The sequence below is a fragment of the Oppia nitens genome, unplaced genomic scaffold (assembly GCF_028296485.1).
Source record: "Oppia nitens isolate AA-2021 unplaced genomic scaffold, nextdenovo-longstitch-racon4-pilon3 scaffold11_pilon_pilon_pilon, whole genome shotgun sequence".
In the NCBI taxonomy this organism is placed as follows: domain Eukaryota; kingdom Metazoa; phylum Arthropoda; class Arachnida; order Sarcoptiformes; family Oppiidae; genus Oppia; species Oppia nitens.
This window is the reverse complement of record NW_026533190.1, coordinates 2,174,332-2,181,554: the sequence shown is the minus strand read 5'-3', so window position 1 is coordinate 2,181,554 and position 7,223 is coordinate 2,174,332.

The window sequence follows — 7,223 nt, the reverse complement described above, 5'->3', positions numbered from 1 at the left end:
GCATGTTTGAAATTTGCATAATTGATTTTTGTTTTTGTTAATGTTGCTGGGTTAATTAATCAATGTAAATTCAGCTGGATTAATTTGTTAAAAAAGTATATATATATATATTTGTTAACAATTCTATGAAAATAAATTAAAAAGGTATTAATAAATTCTTTGAAAATAATTATATTTTTTAAATGAAATAAATTGTATTTCATTGTAAATCTTTTAAAATATTTAAAAAGCAAAATAATTTTTGTTTAAAAATTTTTGTACTAAAATCTCTATTATATAACATGACATTTAAATATTTAGAATAATAATAATAATATCAAGAATTTGAACAATAAAAATGAAAAGTTTTTTAAATATATGATATATAAATCAAACTATAAGTGAAATATACTTTACAATGAATTTGTACCATATGTTTGGTGTCTATGAGTTTTATTTTATTTTATTTTTTTTTAAGGAAAAATATAATAAAACGACAAATTAATGGCTTAAAGGGAAAATGCATTTTGTATTTCATTGGAATTTATCGATTGATTAGTTTCTCAATTTATTTTCATTGACTCCTCTCTCTCTCTCTCTCTCTCTCTCTCTTTCTCTCTCTCTCTCTCTCTCTCTCTCAATATGTTAAGACATAACAATTTATCAATAGGTGCTTGAGTTGTGTGTGTGTGTGTATGTGTTTGTATGTATGTGTCCTCTATCATGCTATCAGCCCTCCCCGGGTGTGTAAATCATTAATAATTATCATATATTGTATTATTATTTTATTTGTATATAATAATCGCACAGACATTACCAGACAATTCACCAGAAAAAATATGACTTGACTTTTGGACACAACAATAATACTAATAATCTGAAACAAATAAAATAAATTAGTAATTTATGCAATATATTTGTATATTGTTTTATGGTATTCATACTATTTAAGTGATATAACAAATATAACAGATATCGTATTTACTGTATATTTATTATTATTATTATTATTATTATATAAATTAATATACTCTTTAAAATATTAGATTATAAATATATATAAAAATAGTATTGTTTTTTTGTTGTTGTTGTTGTTGTTCATATATGACCTTTTAATTATTTAATATAATAATAATATCAAATAATAATAATTAAAATTTTTATTATCTCAAAAACAAACAAACAAAATAATTTATTTAATATTCAGTTAATCAACTTTTGGGGAAAAAATTTTTTGTTTGAAATATTGAAATTTAAATATTGATTTTTTATACCATTAAAAAATGCATGTGTATTTTTTTATTTGCATTATATTTTATTATATAATATACACTATATTTACTGTATATTTACATTTACATTATTATTATTAATTTATTTACAGGCAATTGACTTAATATTGTTTGTTTATAAAAAAATATATATTATATAATTGTCTGATGTTTGTCTATTTATTATCCATTAAATAAAAAAAACATATGACTCATAATATTAATTATATATATTTACACCATAAACTTATTATATAGGTATTCAAATAAATATTATTATTATTATTAATTTAAAATTAAATATTACCCATAAGTAAAAGTTATTTAAACTATTTTTAATTAAATAGCTAACTATTTTTTTTATAGAAAAATAATAATTTATAATTACAAATAAAATTATTATTATTAGTAATATAATCTAATGTACAATAAATAATAAAAAGTACATTGTGTACTTTTTATTTATTTTAATCTTATCATATTTCATAATACACACAATATATATATATTTTATTGTTTGATAAAATTGTTTGATAAAAAAAATATGACTATTAAAATATGAATTTTATTGTATAACTAGTTTTTTTAAATAAAAAAATTAACATGCTTATTTCTATTTAGATATAAAATATATAATATTTTTTTGAAACAATTTATAACTATATATTATTTATAATATAATTAATTTTATTAATTGTATTTTATATTTAAACAGATTTTCTAGAAATAATAAAACAATAGACAACCCGGATATATATATATATTTATATTAAAATGTTATAATAATTATGTAATAATACTTTTTATTTAATTTATTATTTAAATTGTCAATATTATAACAATAGTATAACAATTTGTTAATTAGAATTATTACTATAATAATAATAATAATATTAAATTTTTTTAAAAATATATATAAATTACTTTTGCATTTTTATTTATTTATTTTAAATTTATTATAATATGATTTATTAGTTATGATAAAAACAGAAAAAATATGTTTACGATTGAATTACTATTATAATTATAGCCATATTTGATTAATAAGCCGTGAGAATAATATTATTTATTTTTTTTAATAAAAATTATTATTAACATTAATGTTATAAATTGGGGGATAAATCCTTGAGAAAATTAATAGGAAATATATATATATATATATATATATATAAATAATTAATTAAAATACATTTATACAATATTATAAATCCTATGAGTCTATGTTTACAAAAAAAATAATAATATTATTTTACACATAATAATAGAAAAGTATGTAAATGTGGTTTTAATTTTTACAATTATTTGCTATTTTTATTTAAAACTACTTATTATTGTAATAAATATTATTACTATTAATAAATAGATAAGAAAAACCAACACAAAATAAAAAGTTCACACAATTATAAATTATTAAATCAATTAACAAATATTTACTAACTATTTATCAAATTAATAACACATTTTATTATTTTTATAATTTTTCAACAAAAAAAACTATTTTATACTTATATATTAGTTTTTTAGTCAACATTACAATTATTATTATTATTATTATTATTTATCTTTTTATAATACCAGTTGTTAATGAACGATATATAAACAGTTTATAATTTTATATTATTAGTTTGTTTTTTAAAATAAAAATAATTTATTTGCCATTGACATTGAAAAACAGGTATACAGTATATATATAAAAAAAAATTAATAATAACAAACAATGTTGTTTTTGTTTTCAATATTAAATTGATAATAATAATTTATCATAATATAAATAATTTAATAATAATGTTTGTCTATATTTTTTATAAAAGTCATTATAAGTTATTATAATAAATAAGTTATAAATTTATTTATAATTATTTATTTTATTTATAAAGGTTATTAATTTTTTTTTAAATAAAAAAAATATCTTTTTATTTAATTAATAAATGTTTTCCTAAGTGTTATTTTTGCAAATTATAAATAAAAATTTTAATATAATTATTATAACAAATAAATTATAAAATAAACAAAATCACTTAAAAAATAATTTTGTACCTAAAAATAATGCATTAAATTTTAATTACTAATAATATTAAGTATGCAAACAAACAAACAAACAAATTAAACAAAAACACACACAAAAAGCAGTCATAAGAGTGGGTGAGTCATATTAAAAACAATGTGTGAGTGAGTAAGTGATATATAATAGGATCCCTGATATTTAATATTATTACTATTATTATTATTATTAATCATTAAAATTACTATTACATTGTTTTATTATTTTTTATATATAATATGACTGTACTGTATAGTGTATATAGACTCTATGTTATGTAATGTACTGTACTGTAATTATTTAATATTATAACTATAAATGTGTTGTTAAACTTTTATTTAATGTTTTATAATTTGTATCATACCAGTCATGATAAAATAAAATTAGAAAATAGTATCATTATATATATATATAGTATTAGATATAAATTTATATATATATATGATATGATGTAAAAGTTAATTAACTTATAATATTAGCCAAACATATGTGATATAATATGATTAGGTATGTGTGTGTGTGTTATGAATCACACAATCGGATGTTTTATTTGCCTAATAATTATGATATAATATAAATAAATATCTAATTAAATATTATAGTTTAAGAAACAGTAATTAGATTATTATTTTAAAATTTACATTATATCTCAATATCTTTGAAAAAAAATATTTTGTAATTACTTTGAAAAATGTAAATTATTATTATTTTTTTATTTTTAGCTATTACTCATGTGTCTGTTTTACTGTATATTTACAGTTTATTTTATTTGTAACAAAATTAAATAACTTAAAATAAGTTATTATAATATACTAAAATTATATTTGCTAATTAGTAAAATTAGTAAAAATAAATAATAAATAAGTTATAACAAAAATAATTTTCAAATTTTATTGATAGATTCATATATGCTATTTTTAATGTTATTTACTAATAATAATAATAATTTATTAAAACCTTGGCACTAATTTACTATTATTAAAGATTTTCAAAAATAACAACAATAATAAGTACAATATATAACATTTAAATATTTGTTTTGATTTGTATAACAAACAACTGTTTAATTAAAAATTTTTAAATAGTCATTCAGTTATATAAAATATAAATAAAGTATATTGTAATTATAATTAATTTTTTTCAATTATTATTATAGCTGTCTATTCAATATCTATCATGTAATAGATTTTTAAATTATTGTCTATTTTATAACAATAGAAAATAATAATAATAAGTAAATATTATTAGATAATTAATTAATAAAATTCTAGTTAATTAATTAGCAAATGTTGTCTAATATTATTTGAAACAATGTAATTAATATTTATTTTTTTTTTGTAAATAATATATTTTAACATTATAAACAATTTTATTTATTAATTAGCTAGAAATATATAAATAACTAAACAGTATAAATAAAATTTAATATATTTAGCATCGAATATATTGATTGATTTTTATTAACTAATTTATTAATAACATTATTAACTAATTTAATAAAATAATTATTTATACTAAGACAATGACATTTAGGAAATTTATTTATTAATATTAATTTATATACAATATATATATATATATATATATATATATATATATATATATACCTGTATAATTTAATAAGTTTTATGTATTTTATTGTATAATTTATTTTTAAATATATTGTATTAATGTAAAAAGTTTTTTGTTGTTGTAGTTGTTAACAATAGACAACTTGTATATGTTGTTATTGGTTTAATTATATATATATATATATATATATTATATACAGTAGACTGTCTGTATAATATTGTATAAATAATAATAATAATTAGTTAATGAATTTTTTTAGAAGTTATAATTTTTATCAAATCATTTATTTATTTATTTCAATTATAAATAATACACACTTAGAAAGTGATAATAAACTATCTTTAAAACTATCAAAAGTTATGTTTGTTTCATATTTTATAACAAAAAAAAATACTTAATAATTAATAATTTTTTAGATTTGTTTGCCAACTCATGGGGTGTCTGTATCCTCATTGCACTTGAAAGGAGGAGATGCACCCAAACAGTCATAAACAATAGGTTTTTTGTGTGTTTTTTATATATATAAAAATTTATAAATTAGACAAATACTTATTTATAAAACATTTATAATAATAATAATAATAATAATAATAATAATAATAATAGTTATTATTATTATTTTATTATTAATAATTAATTTGCATAAATAGTACTAAAAAATGTATGTTTGTTAGATTTCCAAGTAATGTACAGTTAATATTTACTAAAATGTTAATTATAATAATTTGGTTACAAATAAAATATTTTATTTTATATATAATGTAATTATAATGTTAGTTATTACCCGAAAAACATCACATATTTTTATTGTTTTATTTGAAAATTTTCTCATTAATTGATGTACTGTTAAACAATTAAATCCTGTATATATATAAAATATAGAAATATTAAATATATATATTTTTGTTTATTTTTGTTATTTTTGTTATTTTATGCCATTTATCCATTTATATTATTCAGTATATAAATACATTGAAAACATTTATTGTATTAAATATTATATATATATATATATACAGTATTTATAGAGATAATAAAAACAATACAATTTGATTAATGTTGTAAATAAGTGTATCTAAATATAGACAGTATTGTATATAATATTTACAATATGTTAGTATCTATTGATTAATTATCTAACAATTCACAGAATATTCTTAATAATGTTTATATTGTTTTTCTATTTTATACAATAAAATATTATGTGTGTTAACTAATAAAACGATTTATATACTGTACTGTATTTATACAATAAATTTTTTGTTTTTATTATTATATTAACTAAACATATACTGTATATTATAGACATTGAGATATAAGTTATATGAGATATATAACAAAAATAAACAAACATACAAAATATTGTCTATTTTTTATTTGTCTTTATTGAATGGTTATAAAATAGTATATAAATAATAAATACATAAATACTAGATTACATAGATTTATTTTTATAGACAATATTTTATTTATTTTATCTGATTTGAATATAAAACAAATGTCTCATTATATATAATTTTATGTAAAACATGATTAATAATAATAATACTAATGAAATGAAAAAATATTATTTGATTTAAAATTATTTAAATTATAACTATTACAAAATATGCTAAATATATCAATGGGAATTTTTCATGGGAATCACCAAAAATAAAATAATAAATAAAACATAAATAATATGATATCTATGTTATGTCTAAATAATATTATTAATAACAATAATAATCAAATCAAAATCTAAATGCTAGTATTTTTTGGATTGTATTCAATGAAAAAATACTTTTTAAATTATTTATTAAAAAAAGTAAATTAAACAAAAATATTTTATTTTGTATCAATACTTTAATTATACTACATATTAATAAATAAATATGTATGACATTTATTTTTATTATTTAAAATATAATCTACAAAATTATTATATTTTTATTAATGTATTTTTAAATAATAACAAAAAATAACAACATTTACAATTAATTTTAATATATTTTATTTTATAAACTATTATACCGTATATGCGATATATTGCAAACAATTGTAATCGTTATTATTATTATGAAATAATATTTATTTGCAATCTATTGTTGGGTTAACTTATTAAACAATTTTAATAGTTAACAATAATAATAATTATTATTATCAAATATGATGAATACTTTTTTTTCTAATACATTATTGTGAAACTATTGATTTATATATAAAGTGTATAATTTTTTTTTCGATATTAACATTGACATTGAATTATAAAATAATTTATTATTAGTATTATTATTATTTACAAGTTTAATGTCACCATAAAATAAAAAATATCGAAAAAAAACAAAATAATAATTGATAAATATATCAAATATCACATG